The sequence below is a fragment of the Canis lupus genome, chromosome 9, assembly GCF_048164855.1.
Source record: "Canis lupus baileyi chromosome 9, mCanLup2.hap1, whole genome shotgun sequence".
Taxonomy (NCBI): Eukaryota; Metazoa; Chordata; class Mammalia; order Carnivora; family Canidae; genus Canis; species Canis lupus.
The window spans coordinates 41,003,395-41,030,959 of NC_132846.1; the positions used below are offsets into that span (position 1 = coordinate 41,003,395).

A 27,565-nucleotide genomic window follows, 5' to 3' on the forward strand; every position below is an offset into this window, starting at 1 on the left:
CTGTAAGTGACTAATCTAACCACCTTATTATTCTTGTTCTGAGATCAAATAACTTTGTGGTCTCAAAAATCTGTGGTTGTTCAGTCTGTTGTGTCTAGGCTTATTCCATCTTGGGGGTAAGGTATGATGATTCCAGTGTATATGTGCTGTGTACTAAGCATTCTTAGTTTTTGTATTTATTGAATATTCAACAAATATGGTATTTGTTGACAAATGGATGAATAAATGGAAATGTTGTCAAAAGTGGAAGTACCTTCCCAGAAATGCAAAGAGGAGGTGACCTGTATTTGTTAGGCTTTGTAATGGAGCTTTTGTGAAAGCAAGAGACCCTGGAAAGAAGGGGCTCTGCATTCCAGTGGAGAAAGGAGATAACTGTAGATGCTTCAGGGAGGTGTTCCTAAGCTTGGGTTCTCAAAGGCTGGGCTGAGTATGAGGATAATGGACTGATGTCTCAGACCAGGCAGTGAGGGTGCAGGGAACAGGAAGCACCTGGTCTCGTGTGTGGGGCCAGCTCCTGCAGCGATTGTACTCACCCCCACCGCAGACCACCATGCATCCGTCCTGCAGCTGAGGGCTTGGTGTCCCCACACAAGGTAGCAGCCTGGTGGTGCTTCAGAAGCCCGCCTCCCACTTGTGGCTGCCTTGTGTCTGAGCCTCCACTGCAGCAGCTGCTCAGAAACTGCCCATCTTCCAGGCCAGTGGCCCTCAAAGCTTCATGTGTAACTGAATCCTGTGGGCAGCTCATTCATAATGTAGATCCCTAGACCCCACCTCTGAGAGTTTGACTTAGCTGGTCTGAGGTGGGGCCCAGGATTCTGCATTTCCAGTGCTGATGGCTCCGAGATCACCTATGTTGATTCAAGTCCACTGAGAAGCAGATGCCAAGATGGGATTGGTCCTAAAAGAGATTCAGTGGGGAAATGCCCATGCAGGCTAAAAGAGTGGGAGTCCAGGAGGAGGATGAATCGAACCAGACCACAGCTCTGGTCCTTGTGAAAGGAAGGAATGAACAGTGAGATGAATTAGGGCAACTGCTAAGTTTAGAGGCAACAGTTGTCACAAGGCCACCTGTACTTCAGACGCCCACTGCAAATTCAGAGGCTCCAACGCCACTCTCATGGTTCAGTGATTTGCTAGAAGGACTCGTTGAACTCACTGAAAGCTGTTATACTCATGATTAGCTTAATGTAGGGAAAGGATACAGATTGAAATCAGCTGAGGGAAGAAGCACATAGGATGGAGTCCAGGGAGGTATCAGACTAAGTGCTTGTCTTGTGCTCTCCCCACGGAGTCAGGATATGTTGCTCTCCAAGCATCCATGTGAGACGATATGCATGGAGTATTACAAACCAGGGAAAATCACCCAGGCCCTGCTATTCAGAGCTTTTACTGAGGCTCCACCATGTAGGTGTGGTTGACTGACTGCCCACATAGGGGATTTCTGTTTCCAGGTTGACTGAACTGGGTGACCAAAGTTGTACCCTAAACCATATTGTTCTTCCTAGAGTGACTAGTCCTTACCCTAAGTCACACTGCTACTATCTGGCCGACCCAATGCCCCCAGGCAAACAAAGATTCTCTCTCAGGAGTCACAGGGAAAGGCCAGATCTCTTTTGGGGCAAGGTTAATTTTTTTTTTACTACATGGGTGGGAAGATCTTAGTAGCGCGGCTCAGAAAAAAGTTCGGGCAGATACATGGGGAGTCCCCCAGCCAAAACTGTTTTGGCGGAGTCTGGTCTCTCAGGAATGGCCTACAGTAGCCCATACTCCGCTCCTCAACGCTCAGTATGGGCTGGGTGTAGGTCTAGGGAGTGTGGCTTCAGTGTGGATGTCGGGGTGGATCCCAAGGGCCAGCAACTGGGGCCTCCAGACAAGCCTGCTCTCCACAGCAGGAAGGCCGAGTAGCATCATCATGGCCATCATCTTCATGCCACAGGACTGGGAAGGGGCAGTGGGGGCAGCGGCTGGGGGAAGCTGGCCCCTGGCCTTCCCACTGTGCTACACACCACAGGGGATGGATCCCAGCCCCTGGGCATGGTGCACTGTGCTTCTAATGGAAGAATGAGGAAGAATCTTTGCACACTTAAAAAACCATCTGGGCCTGGGCCAACCCCCACCAAACTGCTCTGCCTGACACGCCTGTGCCTCTGCCTCCTGCTCCGGCTCAGCCTCCTGGCTCCTGCGAAGAGGAAAGGGGTCAGGCAGGGCTGCTGACACAGCAGTGGCAGTGTGGTCCAGGCCCGACTGCGTGCACCTGTCCTGCTGCGGCCTTGTGGTGGCTCCGGGGCCACAGGACACAGGGGAGGAACAAAACAAGAACAGACGAGGTCAGGGTGTGGATGGCAGCTCAGCTCCCATGAGAGGTTACTCCCTGTGGCTTCTGCTCTCCTGGGATCCCGGCAGCTCGGCCCCAGTGCCCACAGGGGAGCCCCATCCCCTGGGGCTCAGAGTCTCGAGCTCCAGGATCGGCCAGGTGCTCAGAGGCACCTGCTGGGGGAGCCTGTGCTCAGGGAGGGTGGGGGGCGGCTGGGGAGGAGCCCCCAGAGCCACCACAGCCAGAACAGCTGTCACGGTCCCTTTGAGGTCTTGTATTGATTTCTCCTTCTTAAACTGCCCAAGCTGCCACTGGTTTGGGTAAGAAAGCAGGTGGGGAAACTGAGATTATGGAGAAAGTGTGTAGTGTAGATCAACCAAGTGGAACCAGGAAGGGGATGACTCAGAACAGAATGCCAGTGCTATGGGTGTGTTTTCTGCCCAGCGCAACTGGGCCTGCTCTTGGTTCTGCAGCCTAGGTCCTATTTCCACCTCTGCTTTCACATCGTCTTGGAGCTTTCCCTTCCTCGGTCAGATCCCAGCCCCTGGGCATGGTGCACTGTGCTTCTAATTGAAGAATGAAGAAGGATCTTTGCATACTTAAAAAAACATCTGGGCCTGGGCCAACCCCCACCAAACTTCAGCCCAAGGGGAGGAATGGGCAGCCTTGCTAGCCAGGCATGTGACTGAACTCCACCCCTGGAAACACTGTGATCTTGGGGACAGGCCATTGGACATAGAGGTTGGCGTCCTGGGTCCTATCACTGACTATACCATTGACAATTACTACTGCACCTCTCAGATTCTAAGACACCATCGATTGTAAGATGTACCATCAATTTAATAACTGCTTTTAGGGAGAGAGAAAAAGGAACATGGCCCCATCAAATGCACACAGCAGCTCAAACACCTGTTCTGATTTCAGGAACCATTAACATGTGAAAGATACAGTGCACTTTAAAAATGACTTTTTTTTTTAAAGCAGAATTTATAAAAAAACTAAACAAGAGAAGGCTTTTCCTAATTCTGGGATTGAGATACAAAACCAATACCCACATTTTGCAATAATAGTTTTAATAGGCTTTATTACCACATGCTGTTGGTAACTTTTTGAGAGGAAGAGGATATGAGTTGACCCGATAGACATTCAATCAAAAGGATGGTATCGTAGTGAGATTTATAGTCAGCGAGCAGTGCAGGGTTTAAATTGGTTACTAGATATTTGCATCTTTTCACTACACAGCTGAAATAAGAGGACTGGAGGATATTTCAGTTTTAGAGCAATAATATTTGTGGAGCGCTTTTTAGATGCAGGCACTGCTCTAGGTACCTCGTGTTTACTGACTCAAAGAAACCCACAAAAATCCTATGCGAAGGTGCTAAGGCCAGAGATGGGAACATGAGGCACTGAGATTAAAACAGTGGCTCTAGGTCCCACAGGTCGGATGTGGACTTGAACCCTGATGGTGTGGCTCCTGAGCCCACCTCTTACCTGCACTAAACAATCTCTCCTAAAACGCAAGGGAGCAAATAAATATAGCAAATAAAACTGAAAATCTCTAGTCATTGCCTGTGGGCAGAAGGCCATGTTGGGTTGGGCCAAAAGCAGTGGTATGCCCCCTCAAGAAGCCTTTGTTTATAACACTTACCAATGTCATTGGTGTAAATACATCTGCCCTGGCTGATTTCAAGATACGGCTCACTGGTAAAATTCCTGAGTGTGTAACAATTGCCTCTCAGGAGTTGGCCTGAACTGGCTCCAAAATACCCCGGTTGAAAGTAATTGTTCGTGTTGAGATGGGGCAGTTTGGCCAAGAACGTGTCTTGTATGACATTTGTTCAGGTAAGCCAACCATGGGTGGGACTTGGCACAGGAGTTGGGGGCTTTTTAAAAAAAAAATTTTATTTGTTTATTCATAAGAGACACACACACACACAGAGGCAGAGACACAGGCAGGGGGAGAAGCAGGCTTTAGGCAGGGAGCCCGACGCGGGACTCGATCCTGGGTCTCCAGGATCAGGCCCTGGGCTGAAGGCGGCCCTAAACCGCTGAGCCACCCGGGCTGCCCCGAGTTGGGGGCTGGAAATGTTTTCTCTCTTCTGTTTCCCCTGCTAACCAAGAGAGTCAGCCCCTTGGGGCCAGGCAGAGAATGGAAGTGGGCAAATTATTCAAGGTATGAAAGATAGGAGTGATGGGACCTGTGACCAGCTGTAAGCACATGCCTTGCCAAAAGGCATTGACACGTCACGGGTTTTTTGTTTTGTTTTTTAACATTATAGGCCAAACAAAATAGGTCCACGACCTGGATGCAGGCCTCCACTTTGTGGATTCCATCATCAAGGCCTCCTTTGCAAGGTTTAGAAAGCCAGACTCAGAGATTAGCTTGCCAGGGTCTGCAATTTCCTTTGCACCTTGAGTGAGCAGTGGGACACCAGGGGTGTGCAGGCAGTGGGAGCACCCATCCTAGGTGCAGGCCATCAGGGGTGCATTGTCGAGCAAATTTTTAAACAACAATAAAACAACTAAAAATCAGTCTGTTTTTTATTATCAGCATGTGCTGGCAAATCTGAACAATGTCAGTGATAAAAATACCCTCTTTGAAAAATTCTTTTGTTGGTCTGAGTTTTAAATAATCGTTGTGGTTGCTGTTGAGTTTCACTAATATGTATGTAAGCTCCAATTAACTCCATTTAAATCACTTATCTAATAACAAGCATTGCATTCTATGGGGAAGCTAATTTGAGAATTAACCCCTGACTCCAGTGGATCTGTCTACAAGTATATGTTTTCAGAATAAGTACCTAATGATTTGAAACCCTTAAGTTCCAAACCTGTGGAATCACATATTCTTATGTTTCAACAATAAATTCAAAATTAACAATAATAACAGCTGATTGTAAACATGAAGAAACAGACGGAGAGTTAGTAGGATTTTCTCATTCCGTGTGTCCATGCCAGAAGAACTCAAAAGGACAATGTTTAAGTGCTTTGTTTTCAAAGGCATTTAAAGATCTGGATGCGGGATGCCCGGGTGGCCCAGCGGTTTAGCACCTCCCTTCAGCCCAGGGCGTGACCCCGGAGACCCGGGATCGAGTCCCACATCAGGCTCCCTGCATGGAGCCTGCTTCTCCCTCTGCCTGCGTCTCTGCCTCTCTCTCTCTGTGTCTCTCATGAATAAATGAATAAAATATATTAAAAAAATAAAGATCTGGAAGCTTATTCTAAAGCTACATATCAAATAATACCAATATTCACTGCTATTCAACCATTTTCCCTGATTTTTAGAGGAAGAACTTCGGAAATTGACCAACTGTGATAGAAATGAATGGTGAATTTTCTGGTGAAGATATTTAAGCAGAAATTTTTTGACTGTGCAGACATTTGAAAGCATCTAAAATTGATCCCAAAGAAACAAACACATGGACCGTAGTGCAACTTCTGAAGTTCACCATGACATGGGGTTTTTAGGAATCTGTGACAAACCTATCATAATACAACTTCCTATTTGTATGTTTGTTGATTCACATAAAAGAAGTTTCTCTAGATGAGAATTAATTAACTATGAGTGAAAATAGATCAACAAACTGTCTGATGAACATGAATATGTGAAGATAAGTTTTGGCAAAGTCATTAAATTTATAGAGGTTAAGCCTGGAAAACAGAATCTAATATTATTCATTACTGCAACAGACCAGTATGTAGGTATGTTTGTTCCAGTTTTTTAAAGTATTGATGTAATTAAAACATACCAAACCATTACTTTTTCTCTTTTTTATATTTAACATTTATATATTTTTACTGGCACGATTATGCACATGAGAAGAGGGTTCCCCCCAACTCCAGTATTTTATTTAAATTTTTTTCTTTTCTTTTCCTTCCTTTTTTTTTTTTTTTTAAGATTTTATTTATTTATTCATGAGAGACCCAGAGAGAGAGGCAGAGACATAGGAAGAGGGAGAAACAGGCTCCTCGCAGGGAGCCTGATGTAGGACTCAATCCCCAGCCTGGGATCATGCCCTGAGCCAAAGGCAGACATTCAACTGCTGAGCCACCCAAGTGCCCCTAAAACTTTTTCCAACATAGAAATGGTTTCAAGACAACCTGATCCTGATCAGTTAATGGCCTGATTGGAGAGTTCATCTTGGTAGCACAGAATGATGTTTGGAACATCATGGAAATTCTGGAATTTGCATGTTTGATCTCATAGCCAGGGAGCAGTGGATCTTGTTCCCACTTGGAGAATGAATATATTGTTAGGGCCTTTCTAGCCACCATTCTAGATAGACGACACAGTGGCTTTCACAGGCAGAATGCTTTGACACTGGGCAGAGAGATGGAGGTGACTTTTCTCTCCTGCTGGCTCCTGGCCCCTAGCCAGACCATTTCACTATGGGCTCATCATGGTTGTCTGCAGAATGTAGAAGTGGAGACTGGCCAGTCTGATGAAGGGGCAGAGTTAAGACTATGAGGATCGGGACACCTGGGTAGCTCAGCCGTTGGGTGTCTGCCTTTGGCTCAGGGTGTAATCCCAGAATGCGTGGTTGGAGTCCTGCATTGGGATCCCTGCATGGAGCCTGCTTCCCCCTCTGCACATTTCTCTGCCTCTGTGTGTGTGTGTGTGTGTCTCGTGAACAAATAAATAAAACCTTAAAAAAAAAAAGACTATAAGGATCACCCTTTAACTACCCCTATTGCGGCCAGCCCTACACAGATGGTGGCTTTCTCTGAGGAATAATCATCTGAGAGGTCTCTGGCCCTTGATAGAGCCCTCTTCTCTCATCATCGAGGTCTGACTCTTCCTCCTATTACTACTAGCACTATTTTTACTCTGCTTCCTAGATATCCCTGTGAATGCATGGAAGTGCCACCTGGAAGGAATTTCATGTTCACCCTCAAAATGACAAGGAAGACCAGCTCCTGGGCAGCCAGCCTGGTCTCTCAGGATCCTGGAAGCCAGAGATGCAGAGCAGGGATGGGTTTACGAGGAGCCTTAGATGCAGAGAGCTCTGAGGCAGGAGAGAGAAAATAGTAGGTGGAGGGGAAAGTCTGGACTGCCTTCGCTGGAGGGGTGCCTGGGGCCCAGGGATGTGACAGGCTTTGGTACCAGTCCTCGCCACTTTGCCTGGCTCAGTTCAGAGGTCTAAAATTGTCATGTGTCAGGGACAGCAGGTGGTGGCACAGAGATGCTCCAAAGGCAACTAATTTCTTCTTGGAAGCTGTTAAGGTTATTGATTTAAGTCATGACAGGCTCAAGGGCACTAAGAGATTCTTTCAGAAGGAAATAAAACGGCTTCTCTGGATGAGTATTGCTTTTTATTTAGGCAGGGGTCTAAATCTATTGAGGTGAAAGCAACTGGGTCTCACCTCTGGAGCCATCTGGGGAGACCTATAAAGTTTATTGATTGGACTTACTTAACTTCCACTGGCTAATAATAAAACAACTACACCCATCAATCAGTTCCCAGGCCCCCCAAGAGAATGATTACAGGATGGATTGATTCCTTCTCAGGGATGGCAGTTTATGGGGAAAACACAGAAGGGATGGGGACAATAGATGCCACACAGTGACACTCTAAGGCAGCACACCGGGGAGGCCACTACCTTCCCAGGTGAACGTCCTGGGGGAGGGCCAGGAGTTCTCTGGGAAAGGGCTGCAGGGACCTCTCTGGACAGCAAAGAGTTAGCTTCATCAGGATGGTGGTGGGAAGCTGCCAGATTTATGTTTGCCAGGTGAGAAAGAGCGAGAAAGTGAGGATATTGACACAGGGCAAGGAAGGAGGCGTGTAGGGTGAGGGGCAGACAGCCAAGATAACTGAGAGGCCAGCACCCCAGCCTTGAAGTCTGGAGCAGGGCCCTGTGGTAGGCCTGCTGCCGGCCTGCCTTTGAGCCAACAGGAAGGACCTGGAGGAGGAGTTACTCAATCTTATTCATCAAGTATTTCTCTTGCCTTGAAAAGTAAGACATGTCCTTACCCGGGGTTACTTGCATTCTTGTTGGAGAGACAAGATGTTCTCACTTAAATGAGATAATGATCTGAGACCTTGGATGATAAAATGCCAAGTTGGCGGCACACATTCCACTCGTTACAGGAATTTGGGAAAAGGGGCACCCTGTGAGGGCTGGATGGGTGAGGAGGATCTCAGAAGGAGTGTGAGACTTGAACTCGGCTTCCCTAGTTCAAGAAGAGCAGAGAGCAGTGGGCTGAATAAACCCATCTTCTACAAGTGGAGCATCTGTGGCTAACTGGGCAAGGACATCCTTCAGGAATACAGTGGTTAAATGTGAGAGCTCTGGAGTCAATGCTTGGGTTCCATCCTCCACCGAATACCATCCACATGGGCAAATAACATTTATAAATCTTAGTTTCCTCACCTAGAAAATGGGGATAATAATAGTATTTATAGGGTAAAGCAATTATAAGGTTAAATGAGGCTAATGTTTGTAAAGCGTTTAACACAGTCCTGGAGATCAGAAAATATTCAGTAAGTGAAAGTCACTGCCATTCTTCTTACTGTTACTGTTCAGACTACCATCAGGTTCTGGGGCTCCCCAGTCCTGCACGGTATTTCTGCAAGCCCACTTTAGCCTCTTTGAATTGTATGCTTGTTCCTTACCTAGAACCTGGGAGAAAAGGCCCAGGAACCCACTGAGGAGGTGAACGATGGCATGCCACAGCCAGCAGCCAGCTTTTTAGCACCTGCGGGGCAGAGATAACTGAACCCTGACTTTTACAGGGCCTCCCCCAAAAGCACCACTGGATTGCTGGCAGAGATGTAATGAGGAGAGAATTGCAACCAGAGTTTTTAATCTGAAGTGGCCTGGGGCGCCTAGGTAGTTTAGTAGGTTAAGTGTCTGCCTTCGGCTTAGGTCATGATCCTGGGGTCCTGGGATTGAGCCCTGCATTGGGCTCCCTGCTTTGCAGGGAGTCTGCTTCTCCCTCTCCCTCTGCCATTTCCCCCTGCTTGTGCTCTTTCTCCCTCTGTTTCAAGTAAATAAATAAAATCTTAAAAAAAAAAAAAAAAAAAAGAACGAATCTGAAGTGGCCTAGAGAATAAATAAGTTGAAGAAACTCTGAGAGAAGATAATCCTTTGGGGATCCAACAAAAATGTATTTAGAAGCACTGGCTCCCCACAGCAACAATTACATAAAGGGGCTCCTAACACTGAAATGAAAAATAAACCAGTCTCCAGGGCAAAACCAGACTGCCTTGGGTGATGTTTACAAACACTTCCAGAGCTAGGAAAGGAACACGGGTTCCTCACTTACCCTCTAGCTAGTTCTCCCTTGATTTTCCCTGTGCAGCCAGAAGTTGCAAGACTAATAAACCTTTGGAATGGGGGGTAGGGAGGGATATGGAACTTCCAATCACAGTCCTTTCAGCAAGTTGGTAGGGATTAGCCAGGATTGCTCAGAAATCAAGAAATACGTGGGTTACTATCATTTTTTTAAAGCTCCTGGTATATTGAAAAAAAAGGAGAAATGTCAAAACAGAATCACAAAAATTGTGATATTTTTGAAACTTTGCATTTAATAAATTGGTATAATTTAGCACCAAAGGCACTGAGTTATTCATAAGATAATTATAGGAGTTTTGAAAAATATTAATTCATAATGTACAGCAGGCAGTCTGATCTGAGAGTGGGGACACCTGGTTTAGCTGTATGAAGATCATCGTCTTTCAATGCTGTTGTCAGTATGGCTCTGAGACTGTATGTATAACCTCATTTGGAGATGAGCCAAAATATTAATTTTGAGGCCTTTGATCGGCCTGGGATGAACGGAATAAGTGGTTTTCCCAACATAACACACTGCCCCCCGCAGTGGTGGCCCGGGGTGTAGCAAAAGTAAGTAGTTTATGTATGTGCAGCATTTTGTGAAGATGCAGAAATCTTAGATAGTGTTTAATAAAGATTCCTTTGTTGAGTTAGAGAAATACCAAAGAAGGGACAGCATTTTGAGGGGACTTTTTGCCTTCAGGATCCAAATTTCATGAAAGCATTGCCAGTGAGATTCAGGTACATACACATGTCTCCACAAAAAATCTGAAAAGACTGAAATAAAATGCTGAAGGAAGAGAAATGGAAGATGCCTGGGTGGTTCAGCAGTTGGGTGTCTGCCTTTGGCTCGGGTTGTGATCCTGGGGTCCTGGGATCATGTCCCACATCAGGCTCCTTGCCTGAAGCCTGCTTCTCCCTCTGCCTGTGTCTCTGCCTCTCTCTCTGGCTGTCTGTCATGAATGAATGAATGAATGAATGATAAATAAATGAATGAATGGAAATTGTCCTCTATGTGTATGAGACACCTCTTATGAATCACTTCTGAGGTTTAGGTCTCTCCTGTCCCTTATTCCAGCTGTGTCTAGCCAGTTTGCATGGGTGCAGTTGACCATGACCCACCTAAGGTACACTTTTTATACCCTTTGCTTTCTACCTTTGGGCCTCTGAGTGACGTTGTGGGTGGGACCACCATGGAAACGTACTTATCACTTACTCATGGGCAATGTAGACAACCATGCAAAGAATTTTTGCCCAGTGGTCTGGCAGCAATGAAGAGCTGCTGCCCCCTCCTTCCCCCTTGGTTGGTGCGGAGACACCTTTCAGACAGCAATGCCATAGTCTCCCAGGATTGTACAAGCATTAGCCTGCAGACACAGCCAAGTCCATTACATGGTTCTCTAGTTCATGGCTCATAATTTTCTTCCTTCTTCTCTATCACCTTCCCCCACCCCCCACATCCTCTCCTCTCTCCTTTGGTAACATTCCCAGGAAAGATTTTCCATTTAGGTCTCTCTCTTAGGTTCTGCTCTTTGCACACCTAGAACCCTTTTCATAAAAACTGGTGGTGTTCCTGATCTTCCTTTTACTGTTTCTCACAACTGATTTTTTTGAATCCAAAAATGAAATTTGACATGGAGATTTGTTACATGCCAACCACTGAAATGTTTTTTAATTCTGATTCTGTCATTTAACAATGTTAACTGTCCTGCCTAGCCTTGAGTTATCTATAAATCTTTTTCATAAAACTTATTGGCTGTTTAAAAAAAGCCATCAGTGACCAACCTCTCTAACCTCATCTCATGCTTTACTCTTCTTGATAACTATCCTCCAAGAGCCTCACCTCGCACAAGTGTACAAATGGGCCAGGCTCTTCCTCCTCAGGACCTTGCATTTGCTATTCTTTCTGTTTAGAATCCTCTTCCCTCAGGCTCTTCATGTGGACATGTGTCATGCTTCAGGACTCAGTTAAATTCACTTCTCAAAGAGAACTATGACCAGTGTCTTTTAGTCATTGCATTTATCCCAATCCATGGATACTAGGGATTCACTGCTTCTTTATTGTCCATTGTCCTAATTAGAATGCAGTCTCTAGAAAGGCAGGGGTGTTACCTGTTTTCTTCCTGCTTTGTCCCCAGCACCTAACCAGGTTCTGACACCTGGCAGAGACTCAGTAAATATCTGATTCATTCTCCACTTGTGCACCAAATCTACTACTCAAGGGGCATTCACCAATTCTTCCTCCTCTCTCCTGGGTCATTATTCCCCTTTACTGCATCATTCCCATCAGCAGAGCAACATGCTATAATTTTGCCTGTCTGAAGAAAGCAAAACAAAACAAACAGCCACCCAAAACACCACTCTTGGCCCTCACCCACTACCTATTTTATCTATTGTCTATCTCTTCCACTAAATGAGAAGCTATATAAATTTTTGTTTGTACTGTTTGCCGTGATATCCCTTGTGCCTCAAAAGTGCATGCACATAGTAGGCACTCAATATAAAACTGTTGGAAAGGGGCACCTGGGTGGCTCAGTGGTTGAGCATCTGCCTTTGGCTCAGGTCATGATCCTGGGATCTTGGGATCAAATCACTCATGGGGCTCCCTGCAGGGATCTTGCTTCTCCCTCTGCTTGTGTCTCTGCCTCTCTCTCTGTGTCTCTCATGAAGACATAAATAAAATCTTTTTAAAAAATGTATTGGATGAATGAATTATTTTACAGATGGAATAAATAAAACAATAAACTTTTTTTTTAATTAACAAAGAAAAGAAATCCATCTGTATCCCGGGCAGTCTTTAAGAAAGTTAAAGGATCGACATTCAGCTAAGAAAGCAACTGTATGTCAGACGGCTCTGTGGAGAAAGATGGTGGCTATCTACCTGTGTAAGTGATGTGGGGAAGAATCCTCTTCCATTCTCTGGTGCTGCCTTCTAAAAGCTCAACAGGACAGTTTTTTTTGTTTTTTTTTTTTTTTTTAAATTTGAGAGAGAGAGAGAGAGAGAGAGAGAGAGAGAGAGGCAGAGACACAGGAGGAGGGAGAAACAGGCTCCATGCCGGGAGCCCGATGTGGGACTCGATCCGGGGACTCCAGGATCTGCGCCACCCAGGAATCCCTCAACAGGACAGTTTAATAGAGAAATGAAATTCAGCAGAAGACTCCTCTGCATTTATTTATTTTTTTAAAGATTTAATTCATTTATTCATGAGAGACACAGAGAGACAGACAGAGGCACAGAAACAGGCAGAGGGAGAAGCAGGCTCCATTCCATGCTCCAAAGGCAGAGGGAGAGCCTGATGTGGGACTCGATCCCGGGGCCCCAGGACCATACCCTGGTTGAAGGCAATGCTAAACCGCTGAGCCACCCGGGCTGCCCAACTACTCCGCATTTAGACAGTGGCCTTTCCTTAGGGATGGAAAAATTGAGGTCCAGAGGTACTACTCCCAAACTCTGTGTTCTCTCCTCTAACGGGATAGAGCATAATCCTTCACCCAACACATCTAGTTAACTAACTCACAGTAAAAGAGTAGTTCTTATGCTTGCTTGGAAATCGGGCAGCAGGAATTGCTTTTTGAAAATTGGCATGTGATAATAGCACCAGCCAGGAGATGGCGATGCGCCTCCCTTCCCTGGAGGGCTATGCTCTAGGCGGCCACTGAGCGGGCAGAGAACAACTGGGACCTGGCTGGGCCAGCCATCTAGTCAGCCAGGGGCTTCTAGGAAGGAGAGCCCTCAAAACAGCCCTCTGCCTCGGAAGGCCTCATTCTTGTCGGCTGGGTCCCCATGAGTCAAATAGTTGTTGCTGAAAAAGATACATTTTTAAGGCTTCAGATGCCAGAGTAACTAGGAATCCAGGGCGGTTGGCAGGTCCACAGTCAGGATATTTATCTCAAATTCAGGGAGTTTGAAAATCTAGGACAGCTCCTTGGCAACCCCGTACTGACGGTCCCTTTGTTCGACTTTTCTTAGGCTCAGACAGCAGCTTCCAAGAGCCAACTAGATTTTCTCCAAGATGGAGCCCCACCCCGGCCAGCCTTCTACCACAGGAATTATTAGTCTGGGCTTTGGGGTTCACCAACCCCTGTCACTGGGTGTAAAATTGTACTGGGTTGAAGGGGGGTGGTGTGTGTGCTGATAGATATTTACAGTTTCTGGAGAGAAAGCCCATTGTTTTCATCTGTCTCTCAGAGAGCTGCATGATTCAAAAAAGGTTAAAAAAGACTACTCTGTGTGGCACCTGGGTGGCTCAGTGGTTGAGCGTCTGCCTTTGGGCATGATCTTGGGGTCCTGGGATCGAGTCCCACATCAGCCTCCCCGCAAGGAGCCTGCTTCTCCCTCTGCCTGTGTCTCTGCCTCTTTCTCTGTGTCTCTCATGAATGAATAAATAAAATCTTTTTTAAAAAAATTCACTCTAAAAGTCTTCCCAGCTTTCTCTCCTAGAAGCCTCACTGATTCTTCACCCCAATGAGTCCCCTGAGATACTCCACTTCTCCATTTTACACTGAGAGGCGTACACCAGTCAGGAACTGACCAGGAGAGGAAACATCCTCAGCTCTTTGAACAGAGGAGGCGGTATAAGAATCGTTGACAAAGAAACCACGTTGTTGACTAGGTGACTGAGGAAGCAAAACCAGGACACGAGGGTGTCGTGGAGGTAGCAACTGCAGGAAGCAGCCGCTCCCCGTGCGGGTAGGTGTGGGGAGAGGTGGGAATTATCACAAACTTAGAAACCGGAAACTCAGACTTTGAGGAGGAGGCCCTGCTCAGCTGAGCTGGCTTCTGCCATCTGGAGAGGGACCCAGGGGGACCTGGTGTCTCCTGGGAGAGGGGAGTGCAACGAGGCTGCTGGTGAGCGTTGGGAAAACATAGTTGCAAGTGCCACTATGAGGGGGGCGGCCACTGCCAGGGTGGCAAGGGGGCACTAGCGTGACATCAAAGGGACAGGAACCCCACAGGAAGCAGATCGGAAGGAACACGTTCTTTCTCCTCCAGCTTTGCTCTCTCCCTCTAATGCTTCCCATCGAAGAGCTAACATGGAGCCTGCAGGCAAAGCCACAATGTGGTTTGCAGAGGCCGGGCATCACAAGGCTGAGCCCGAAGGGCGGGTTTGGATCTGAGAGATAATAAGTTCAAAAGGTCTCCCAAAGCATTTTGTCTACTGTAATAGTCACAGACACTATGCAATCTGTTCATCCCAAGGATTTCAAACTCTTAATAGATTCATCCTTGGGCAGTATTGGGGGGCACATATAGTGGATTTATAGACCAAGTTTGGGATTTCCCATGGCAGGCAGTAGCAGCCATCTGCTTGCATGGTCTTGCAGCCAGGGGAGCATTGGTGGCTTTGACCATTTGTAATCTCTGGTCAGGATAGGTTTCTAAATTGGGTGGGGAACAACAGATACTCCTTGATCATAGCCCCATGGTAGCTGCAGGCACTGGTCTATTTATATATTTGGTGTCACCTCTCCAGTGATGTTTTCTGGGGTTCTGAACCAGAGTTCAACTCATACACAACAACCCACTCTTTCCTTGGGCACTAGGAAATCTCCCAATATTGAAAACATGACTCATGAAGGATAATCAAAGCAAATTTGTTTTGTTCTCCCACAGTCCTTTCTCATCCATTTAGGGGAATGAGCTCTTCATCTGCCCCAGATAAAATTTAGGGCATGCTCCATGATTTTCTAGTCACAGTAATACCAACACCCATCTGGGCACTTCAAAACATATAGGATGCATTTAATAGTTGGAATATTCTTGCTTTAAAATTGAAGCTACCTGCCCTGTCCCACATCAGGCTTATTTAAAGGTGGAAAGAAAGGGCCTATGGAAGGGGTATATGGTCAGGTGCTAACACTTTTCCTTCACCTTACCCTGCTTACTAACCATGAGTCCTAACTCTTTCAGAGCTAGCATTCTGGAATTGAGAAGAGGCGAAAGGATCAGGGGAGTTCTTCCTTGACTGGTCTTGGCATGCTGATTTATCATCTGCTCTGCTCTCTTTGGACTTGGCAGGTGTTTGAAAGCTGACTCTCACAAGCTCTTTTGGATGATCTTCACTCCCAATTACTGAGGATCTCTCTCCTAAAGTTTGCTTCATAGGACAAATATTCTCTATTCTGGTCACCCACTTATTCCTTCATCAGCCTCTGCAAATGTGGTGACACCTTAGGCTTCTCTCTGAGATGTTTGTCCCTCCCTGCAATCCTCTTGGACAGATCTAAGACAATCTTTCACTGCTGCTGGTAAGGGGGGAACCCTTTTCTCTACCCTTTTATATTCAGTGACTAGAGCCTGCAAATTAAAGTGACAAAAGACAGATGAACAGGAGAGAAGGTCTCTGTCTTATGGGCAGGGAGAGGGGACTCAAACGAAAAGGAGTGAGAATCCCCAAAAGCAGTTAAGCCTGGGAGCTTATATACCATTTTAACAAAGAGTGATAATTTTTAAAAATATGTATTTTACTTATTTATTAATGAGAGACACACAGAGAGAGGCAGAGACATAGGCAGAGGAAGAAGCAGGCTCCCTGCAGGGAGCCCGATGTGGGACTGGATCCCAGAATCTCAAGATCACGCCCTGAGCCAAGGGCAGATGCTCAACCACTGAGCCACCCAGGTGTCCTGAGTGATAAATTGTGAAGTGACAAGACAAGTTAAAAAAGGGAGTTGGGCTTCCACGGGTGGTAAATTGTGGAAGATAAATATACAGGGAAAACTAATAGAATATAAGCCTTATTTTAGTAAGGCTTCTTATGCAAATTCAAGTCAATGCTCCTAACAGTTAAGAAAGAGAGAGGAGGGGGCACAGTGTGAAGGGAAACATATGCCTTGCTTTTACAAAGAGAGGGCAGAAAGGTCCTCTTGTGTGCTCTGTTTCCTAATTGTTTTTGGCTCAAAATAATCCATATGTCAAAGTGGCATATTTTAAGGTGGCGTATTCTGATCTCTTTTGCTGCCCACAACGTTGTGACAAACGTGAGAGCACAGGCTGTCACTGACCTTCCCCTTTACTCCTCAGTCAAAGCTGTAGTCAGCCCATTGCTTGTCCATCAGATTTTCTATGTGGGAATTGGACACCTGTGCACTGTGTCCCCTAAATCTCTCAATGGACATGATGGGTCCCCTTTCTCTAAGCTTGTGAAAAGGGTCCTATACTCCCTTCTCTCTTTTAAGGGTGAGACTGGGACTCATGGTATACCAAAAATGTTGTTCAAAAATCCAATTTTCTCACCTCCAAATTCTTAGCCATTTTATTACCATGAATGAGGGTGCGGAAATCACGAAACTGGTTTTCTTTAACCACCTGCATGGAGGTCCAACACCTCATTTTAGAATGTGATCTCTGCCGTCTTTGTCAGAAATTTCTATTTTAACATCTTGTTACATGTGTACGTTTTGAGAGAAATGAACAAAGTAACCGAGTTGTTTTATTATTCCTAAAGCATCCATACTCTTAAAGTTTCCAAACCTGAGTAAAATGGCTGGAATAGGTCTTTTTCGGTCCATTAGGAACTGTTTAGATAGAGCGGAGATGCTGCAAAACTTCCCTCAGGCCTTCGGAATCATCTCTCAACAGAAATCACTAAACTGTTTCTAATCCCTTGTAAAAGTATCGAGAACTCTGGGACTACTTTGGAGAACTATCCTCCACTTCGCTGGCTTACCATGAGGATTAAATGAGATCATGTGTGTGAAAAGTATTTTTTAATTTTGTAAACTAGAAGGCACAATGCACAGACATGTAGGGGACTGTCACGATTATGGATACTTCAGGGGACCTTGACTATCTAGAAGTTCTTGAGACAGTTCTAAGCAGGCACTTACAGTTCAAGGAGGAAATTTTGCTCATTAAAAATAGATCCATAGCAAACAATGGGGCTATTTGGCAAGTGTTTCTGAGAAACAAAAAAATACACCTAGAGTATATATTAGCAACACTGGGAGATTACTGTGAAGCTGGCAGGCAGGGCCCCAACTACGTGCCCTTGGCTTACCCCAGGGTCACCTGCAACCCGTTCCCCACACACCAACAACTTCTGGCTTCTTGGAGCCTGCAGGTGTGCTCTGCCCCGGAGCATGCTGGCCCCAGAGGTTAGCGGGGATGAATGCTCCAGGGGCAACCCTTCCTCCATGGGGGAATGGGCTGTGAGGGTCCCCAGGGACCATCCTGAGACCTGTTCCAGTTTCTCAAAGGGACCCGGTGGGATCCAGCCCCCTTCTTGTCAGTGGAAACCTGTTCATTCATAGTCTTGCCTCCCTTCCCTGCCTCATGTTTCCCATTCTCTCACAGAGCTTTCTGGGATCACCACCTCAACTACTCGCAACCTGAATCTTTGCCCCGAAGGAGTCTGCATTCAGGGGAAGCCACTCGAGCTAAAGGCAGAGGAGCCCCGAGGGCCTATCTCTGGCAGGAAATATATATCGCACTAACTGAAATAGTAGCTTCTGTGTAAACCTGGCAACGAGGTAGAAATTGCTAAATGACCATAATAAGTGGCAGTTGTTGATTGCTTCGTTTGTGATCCCAAGCTCTTGTCACACGCCTCAGTCACAGCCGTTGTAGAAGCGGCTGCTCTTACTCCGTCTTATTTTGCAAGTGAGGAAACAGGCACAGCGAGCTCTGCAAGGCCATGGAACTTGTACATGGCAGAGCTGGGATTCTGACTCTGGCAGTTTGGTTCTAGAACCCATACTCACATCTATCACTGTGCTTTTCAAATTACTGAACACCGCGAATAAGCAAAGAGCCAGGGTGCCTGGCACCATTGGCCCCTGCGTGAGAGGGAGCCCTAACGCCCGGGTGGCTGAGAGACAGAGGCCATAGTAAGTCGAAAGTAGATTGGAGAATTGGAGGCCTGAATTCAAAACCACAATTCTACTCCACTTACCAGTTGAGTGACCTTGAACAAATCACGTCTCTGACCTTCACTTTAAATCTTATACATAACATGGATGGTGGTGGGTGGTGAAAAATTATGTCTGACTCATGGGTTTGTGGTGAGGTTCAAAAGAGAGGGTGCAGAGCCCTGGGCAGATTCTGAGCCTGATGGGCAATTTTGGGTGCTATGACACTGTGGCCACAAGCTCTGAAATCTGCCCCCTACAGATCACTATCCCCTTTATCCCACCTCCGAGGACTCAGGACTCTTAATGGCTGCCTCCCTGAAGAAGTTAATATGATGTAGGTAACAGAGGATGGACCTTGGGAATCTGACATGGATTTGAATCTCAGAATCCTTGCGGTTTCCTTTTCTTCTTCCTTTTTTTCTTTTTTTAAGATTTCATTTACTTATTCATGAGAGACACCGAGAGAGGCAGACACAGAGGCAGAGGAGGAAGCAGACTCCCTGTGGGGAGGCTGATGTGGGACTCGATCCCAGGATTCCAGGATCACGCCCTGAGCCAAAGGCAGATGCTCAACCACTGAGCCACCCAGGCACCTCGATCCTTGCTGTTTCTACTTGTTTTCTTTTTTGAAATAACTGTGGGCAAATTATTTAATCTCTTCCAGGCCTCTGTTTTGTCACCTGTAAAATGGGGATAATAAAACCAGACTATGGAAACAGTTAACTGGGCAATGGACCTAAGGAGCTTAGCACAGCCAGCACCGGCCAGTGCTAGGAACATGGTAGTTACTGTTACTACTCTTGCTTTTACTAGAGAAAAACACAAGCCCCATCCAAAGACAGGAAGAAAAAAAAGGGTGATTTGACATGATATATAGAAGAAGAGAATTATTAGCTGTTTCCATCTACTTAAGACAAAGTGAGAAAGCCTCAATCTGTCATTGCATTCCTGCTTACTTTCAAATTCTATACATCATGCTGCAGAAAACCGTAAAGAATTCTGAAGAGGAATCCATTTTGGAAACCATTATTAAAAGCAACAACGATGCAACACAAGAGTATAATCTATAGTGGTGAACCCACATGAATTCCTAAAACATAAACCAAGCTTTGAGTTCTGAGTCTTTCTCCCTCCTCACAAACAAGCAAGCCTAGCGTCTGGAGGAGGGGAGCGGGCAGTGCAATGTGCTGAATCTGGGAAAAGACAGTGGGGGCTGGATGGCCGCCCTGGGCAGCCAGGCGTGGACTTTGGAAGGAGCAGGGCTGGGGCACAAGTGTGGGCGAAAGGGGTGAGAAGATGGAAGACACCCGCGGGAAATGGTGCAAAAGCAAGCTGGCCCTGGCCTCCTACCTTGGGACAGGAGCCTCTTCACCTACCCCAGGGGCTCAGGGAGAGGCCCTGGGCTTTGCCGGGCTGCGGTGCCTGTTGGAGCTTCTGTACTTGTTCATTTGTCAGGTTTGAAAGAACAGAGAGAGCACTAACGCCTTCCCAGCCTCTGGAAGTGAAAGAAGAAAGAGTTCTTTACTTTGGGGGCCAGATCCTGAATGCCAGAGGTCAGTGTTTGCAACTGATCCATGTGGGCGCGGGCTTCTAATTATTTCCTGGATAACCTGTTATCTATTAGCCATCAGGCTGCTTGCCAGAACATGCAACGTCTCCAGAGTTCCTGGTCTGGATTCTGAGGACGGGATTGTTTTGTTTTCGTTTCTGTTTTGTTTTGTAGGGAGGTAGGAATCGGGCACAGGCAGCTGTAAGTCCCATTCCCGTCCCCCTGGCCTTAGCCTGGCGGGAAGAGAGAACGCGGAGGGGAGTTAGGGACAAACAGGGCCAGGCAGGGCTAGGTAGGGGGCCACAGAATCAGCTCACAGAAATCCCCAAGATGCTGAGGTGTCAGGAAGCCAGAGATAAGGGAGCAAGCCAGCCCACCCTGCCCTAGGTGTGGGAGGGAGGGTGTCTTTTATGACAGTCATCTGTGGCCAACAAAGAATAACCAGACCCCAAAGACCAAGTAAGCCATTAAAGATGTTATCACCAGTCTTAACTCAAACCAAGACAGCACCAGAATCTCCAGGCCACAAGCTTCCCAGCCAGCTTTCGACAAAAGACCAGCCCCACAAGCCCTCAGCGGCAGCCCTGTCGGGACCCCTCTCACTCCTGAGAGCTTTCTCTATACCTTTACTTAATAAATTTCTCTCCCTTTACTCACTCTCCTGTGTCCGCCAGAGTCATTCTTGGAGTCAAGACATTCCTCACAAGACATTCTTGTGAGACAAGAACCAAGCTCTCCCGCATCCGAGGAACCCAGGACCTCCCTCCCTCCCTCCCTCCCTCCCCGTGGAACCTGGCAGGGCCTCCTCTTTCCTCTGGTTCCTTGGCTCACATTACTTTGGGAGACTCAGCTTTATTGTGAGCTTCTGGAAAAGCTTCTGAGAGAAATGTCTTTCTGGGCCGATATCGCTTGCTTAGAGAACAAGAAAGTCTTCAAATAATCTTCTGTTAGGGGAAGGGATGGAAGGGACACGTCAGAATTGAACAGGCCTGCTCTGTTGCGGGGCAGAGCTCGGCCGGCCCCCCCGGAGCTCAGGAGCCTGGGCCGTCACTCACGCGGCCTCTATATTTGTACTAAGGCACAATGAAGCGTCATCAAATAAGAGGGGCACATTCTTTTTCTTGTCATAAAGGTAGCACACGTTCATTACTTAACCAGTTAGAAACTCTAGAAAAGCGCTAAGCAAGCAACACTCGAAATTTCATTCCTCTGAGATAATCACTCAGGGTTGAGAGAATAAAAGGAAGTAGTTTGAATTTTTAAGCCTTAGACACTCAGAACGGACCTATGGGGTCGAGACTCAGACCTCCTCTGTGGAAAAGGTGCTACCTGGGGGTTGGTTTCTGTGGTTTCGGAGGAAGGGGCCCTTCGGGCTGGAAACCAGGGCTCCGAGAGGGGGTACCCGCCGGCTAGAGCAGGGGTTGCCCAAGTGGTTTAATGAGGCTGTTGGAGGAACCGCGAGCTGCTAGGAGAAGGCACTGTGGCCTCTGGGTGGCAGGTCGCTGGAGTGAGACTCTGGGAATCGCTGCCCCGAAGGAAGCAGGAAGGACACCCTTTGTCCCTCCTGCAGCCCTGTAGCCCCCTGTCCGCAGGTGGGGGGCACAGCCCCACCCAGAGGTCACGGGCACAGCGGAAATGTGGTCTGCAGGGCAGAGTAAGAGAGGGTGGGTTCGCAACTGACAGGCTGTATCAGGTGTGTTTGTTTTTTGTTTTTTGTTTTTTTTTTAGGTGTGTTTGGGTTTATCTGCTCTTTTTTGTGTTCCGTCCTCCTGTCCTTTATGTAATTCATTTTTTAAAACATATAGAACATTGATGTACTTCCCAAGAATCAAAACTGTACACCAAGATATACACGGAGAAGCGTCCATATGCCCCTCTTCCTCTACTCCTTGTAGGGATTCCACTTCAGTGTTTTCCCATTTAAAAAAAAATTTTATTTATTTACTCACTAGACGCAGAGAGAGAGGCAGAGACAAAGGCAGAGGGAGAAGCAGGCTCCCCTCGGGATGTGAGACTTGGTCCCAGGACCCTGGGATCACGACCTGAGCGAAAGGCAGACACTCAACCACTGAGCCACCCAGGTGCCCTCCCATTTCTTTAATGTATGTGTGGTTTTTCGTTTTATCCTTTTCAAAATTTAGCAGATACTTAAGTTTTCTTATGCCCCTTTATCTTTGATACAAAAGTACATTATTTATAATTGTTTGCACTTTGCATTTTTCATTTATTATCTTCTGGAAATCAGGTCATAGAGATTTTCCACAAGGTTTTGTTTTTAATAGCGCTTCAACCAAATGTCATTGTTTATTTAACCAATCTTCCATGTTTAGGTATTTAAGATATTAATATATATATTTTTTGAAATAGATAATGTTCCAGGAACAACCTAGTACCTGAATATTTTTAAATTGTTGGGTGTGGGGGCACCTGGTGGCTCAGTGGTTGAGCGTTTGCCTTTGGCTCAGGTGGTGGTCCCAGAGTCCTGGGATCGAATCCCACATCAGGCTCTCCCTGCAGGGAGCCTGCTTCTCCCTCTGCCTATGTCTCTGCCTCTCTCTGTCTCTCATGAATAAATAAATAAAATCTTTAAAAAAAATTTGTTGGATGTGTACCTTCAGGGTAAATTCCTAGAAGTAGGAAGCCTGTGACAAAGGGTAAACGGATCTGCGTTTGTAAGATATTGCCAAATTCCTCTCCATTTTTCATTCTCACAAGCAATCGATGAGTGCCTGTTTCTCCAGTCTCACCAGCAGAGTATATTGTCAGTATTTCGAATTTTTGCCCATCTGATGAGTGAGAAATGCTATCTTAGTATGGTTTTAATGTGCATTCTCTTATGACTCAAACTCACAACCCTGAGATCAAGAGCGTTATGCTCTGCTCTGCTGACTGAGCCAGTCAGGTGCTCCTCTTCTCTAAAGTTTTATTGTGACAGATTTTATATACCATAAAATTCACTTGTTTAAAGTTGATACAGTTCAGTGGTTTTCAGTACAATCCACAGAGTTGTACAACCATTACCACCATCTAATTTTACAGTATTTTTAACATCCCAGAAAGAAACCCTATACTCGTTAGAGGCCATTTCTCGTTCTTGCTGTAGCCCTCATGTCTGTTCTGGCCTCAGACCACCACTGATCTCCTTTCTGTCTGTATGAATTTATCTGTTCTGGATATTTCATATAAATGGAATCATATAATATGTAGTCTTTTTTGACTGGCTTCTTTCACTTAGCGTAATGTTTTCCAGGTTCATCCATGTTGTAGCATGAATCAGAACTTCATTCCTTTTTGTATACAAATAACAATCCATTGTATGTGATCTCACAATTTGTTTACCCAGTCATCTCTTGGTGGACATTTAGATCGTTTGCACCTTTGTGGTACTGTGAATAATGCTTAGATGGATATCTTTGGGCGAGTGTTTGTGTAGACAGATGTTTTGATTTCTTGAGCTGATGCCAAGAGTGGAGTTCCGGGATCATATATTTAGCCTCTTGAAGAATTGCCACACTGTTTTCCAAGGTGGTTGTGCCATTTTTTTGAAATTTTTCAAATGCTTTCTTATCTTTTAGGGTGAAATCATATGTTTTTTCTTGTTAGACCCATTCAAATGGTGACTTATGTTAATGGTTAATAGTGAATGACCCTTGCATTCCTAGTATAATCCCAAGTAAGTTGTTTCTTGACGCCATCTGAGTTTCAGTTTTGCTATCTGTAAATTGCAGGTAATACCAGTATCTACTCTCATAGGGTTGTGAAGATTTAAGGAGATAATGACTGTGAAGTGCCTTTTGCAGTGCTCAGCATAGAATAAATGCTCAATAAATATTAGCTATGTATTTCTATCTATACAGAGCTTCCCTCAAAACCCAGGACATTTCCCAGATGCAAAGTCTGAGCCAACTAAATTTCTGTGGAGAGAGATTTCCTGTGGGGAGCAGTGCACCCAGTAGTTAAGGGCTGTGATTGTGTGAAATTCAAAGAGGACTTGAACTGCCTTCATTTCGACCTCAGTCTGTACTGTTTAACTGACCAAGTTCTTTCTGGCTCATCTCTTAACTCAGGCAAAAGACCCTGTGGACAAAGCATCCCTTGTTGGGAAACTAAACTACCCCTCAAGCAGCAAGGACTGCGCTGAACCAGCAAGACTCTGGGTGACTGACCCTAAGACAATGACCAATCTGACCTTCACTGCCCACCTATGTGTACCCACTGACCTTTGTCCCACATATTTCTCATATAAACCTGGAAGTATTTTCAGCACTTTGGAAACAGTCTTTGAGACAGGACACTCGTCCTGTCTTCCCAGTGTTGGCCTCACTGAAGTAAATCCCTTTCTTGTTTCACCACCACTCGTCTGCCTTTGGATGTGTCTGCAGAAAAATGGCTATACCTGGTCTGTTTGGGGGTCACTGGAGCGAAGTGCCCTTGTACCCCGGCCCCTCTGCAATATAACAAGAAATACGTTTGGTCTTGGTGCCCAGTTCCTCAGACAGAGCTCCTAGAGAGCTTTGCAATTCCTTCAGGCATTGGGGTGGCAGGGGAGTCTTTTGTTACTTATAATAAGCCCCAGCCAACCATAACTGCATTATGCTAATGAGGTGACTCCTGCAGGGTGGAGGCTGCTTGCCTGAGAAGCTGACCTTGTGATCAGAGGGTCTGAATTTTCAGCCCCACTTGTGATCTCCAGTTGCATAGGGGCTGGAAATGGAGTTATCCACCAAAGGCCGATGATTTAATCAAGCATGCGTATTTAATGGAACCACAAAAACTTTAAATGAAGGGGTTCAGAGAGATTCCAGGTTGGTGGTATATCCGCATGCCAGGAGGGTGTCATACTCAGGATGGATCTGAACCTCACTCTACAAACCTCTTATCTGGTTATTCGTTTGTATCCTTCAAAATAAACCATTAACAGTACTTAAAGTGTTTCCCTGAGTTTTGTGAGCTGTTACAGTAAATTATTGAAATCAAGGAAAGGGTTATGGGAACTTCAGATTTGTTGCCAAGTTAGACAGAAGTGTAGGTCACCTGGAGACCCATTACTTGCGGTTGGCATCTGAAGTGTGGGTATGTCTTATGGGACAGAAACCTTAACCTGGTTAGTGTCAGAATTGAATTAAATTATAAGTTACCCATGTGGTGTCCCCAGAGAACTGGAGAATTGCTTGTTGTGGGAAACCCACACATTTGGTGTCAGAAGTGTGAAGGGTTCAGGCACTGGAATTCAGCAGGCGTGAGTTGGAATCCTGGGTTTATCACTTACCAGCCCTGTGTCTTTGGTTATGTTTTGCTTAACCTCTCAGAGCTTCACTTTTGTCATCTGGAAAATAGAGGCATTAAATGTTTACTTCATTTGCCTGCTGTATGAATTAACCAAGATCATTTATGCAAAGCACTTACCCCACAGTAATAACATACAGTGAGATAGACCTTGAGGCAGGTGGAGTGGGGATAGTCTGACAAAAGAAGAATGTCATGGAGTGGCAGTATCCTAACGCAGAAAGAACTGATTCAACCAGAGTAAACCAACTCTTTCCCACTCTTCTCTCCTCTCAAAAATTGAATTAATGTTTCCTAACAACATTAAGCAGTGTGGTATGATGGTATGATGGAAGGAGCATTAGCCAGGGACACTTGGATTCCAGTTTTCTTCCAGGAATGGCTGCCTAACCTGGGATAAATCACTGTCCAACTACATCAATGGCTTCCAAGGCTTTGATCACATCCTAAAACAAAACTTGTATTTTATACCATGGTCAAATACTCATGGATCTATACACATAACCAGAAAAAAGTTAATAATACTTATTTTTACTGTTAGAGTATTCTATTAGTTTTCTATTTTTGTGCTACAAATTACCACAAACCAAGTCGTTTAAACAACAAATATTTATTATCTCTGTTTCCATGGGTCAGGGTGCAGGCACAGTTTAGCTAGATGCTCTGCTCGAGGTCTTACCAGGCGGCGGTAAGGTGTCAGCTGGTACTGCCATCCATATGAAGCTCAGGTTCTCTTCCAAGCTCCCACGGGTGTTGGCAGAAGTCATTTCCTTGCAGCAATAGAATTCACGGCAGTTTGCCTCTTCTGTGAGGCCCACAGGAGGTCCTCTCTTGTAAAGAGTTAACCTGATTAGGTCAGTCCTATCCAGGATAATCTCTCTTTTGATTATCTCAAAGCCAGCTGATTATGGGCCCTAATTATTTCTGCAAAATCCCTTCCTTTGCTGGATAACTACCATAATCTTGGGTGTGATATCCCATCATCTTCGCAGGTCCTATCCACACTCAAGGGGATTATGTGAGGTCACTGGGGGTCCTCCGAGATTCTGCTTACCACAAATGTGTTATACTCTGACATTTCTACTCTTTTCTTTCCTTTAAAAAATTAGATTTTGCCACCAATTAATGGTTTGGGACCGCTAGCTTGAAAACACTTGCACTGGATGAATTTCAAGGACCAAAAAATCAATGCTCTCAGGCATAGACCAGATCTGTGGGCATCTGAGGGCTCTGGCCTTGGGGGCAGGAGGCAATTGTATTAATACCTTGTGCAGGGAGCTTGACAGTATCAGTGCTGACTGAGTTTCTTTGGCTCTGGTCTCACAGAGAACTCCTGTCCTTCCAAGTTGGGAGGTGAGCCTCTTAGCATGCCGGGAAGTTTATCTGGACAACTCCCAAGGGAAGGGAATAATCAGGCCAAACCCAGAAGCAGCCAGCTGTCTTGGATTCACCTGGCTCATCAGCGCAAAGGAATGCCTGAGAGGCAGGGCGGTGTGGGGAAAAAGGAAGCAGGCCTAGGCCGAACTCAGCCACCAGCTGTGTGACCTGCTCAAGACCATTTTTCTTTCTGGGCCTCAGTTTCCACCTCTGATATGGGGATGTCTCAGGACCCTTACCATTCAGAACCTTTATGAGTCTGCAAGGAAGCAGAATTGCCACTTTTGTTGGAAGCTGAGGCAGGAAGGTGACTTCATTCTACTGGTCAATGACCAGTGTGCTCCAGAAAAGCTTAGCTGTGAGAAGCCAGAATGTGAACTCCCTCGGAGCAGGACTTCTCTACCTTTGGGTTTCTGCCCAGGCAGAGAGCCTGGCACCTAAATCTTTGTTTAGTTGAACAAAGAGACTCTGGAATGAGTTGTTTTTTTTGTTTTGTTTTTTTTGTGGGGGAAGGAGGATGTTTATTTTGTTTTAGTTGTGGCCTCCAGATCCCACTGCAAAAGGCACCAACCTAGGCTCATGGAAAGGACCAACCATGAGTGTTTCAGTCAGTGGGGCTGTGGACTCTACCTTGTTAAGAGTGTTAAAAGAATTTAGAATTCTTTCTATTCAGAGGGAGTTGGGACCATGGGATGGTGCCAAAGCCAGGAGACATGAGACAAGAATGTTGGTTTCTTGGGTCTGAGGCTTCGGGCATCTGCAGGGCATTATAGCACCTCATTTCCTATTAGAACCACCCTCATCTCTTGTCTGGGTGGGAAGGTAAGGTAGGAACCAGAAAGGGAGGGAGAGAACTTATGGGCTGGACTGGCAAATGGGGAAAGAGAGGTAGAGATGTGAGGAGGGAAAGG

General features: G+C 46.0%; 1 long non-coding RNA gene across 4 annotated transcripts in view; it reads right to left on the bottom strand.

Annotated features, from left to right (window-relative positions):
* LOC140640109 (uncharacterized) overlaps nt 1–27,565 on the bottom strand; it is a 147,634-nt gene that overhangs the window by 14,607 nt on the left and 105,462 nt on the right. For 2 of the 4 annotated variants that reach the window (XR_012036755.1, XR_012036753.1), the window contains exons 2-3: nt 25,261–25,317; nt 19,793–19,937 (exon numbers count right to left, since the gene is read on the bottom strand). This is a non-coding gene — a long non-coding RNA (uncharacterized lncRNA). Of the gene's footprint in view, nt 1–19,792; nt 19,938–20,648; nt 20,760–25,260; nt 25,318–25,956; nt 26,108–27,565 lie in introns of those variants that run through there. The other 2 variants (XR_012036754.1, XR_012036752.1) reach the window with 2 other exon arrangements.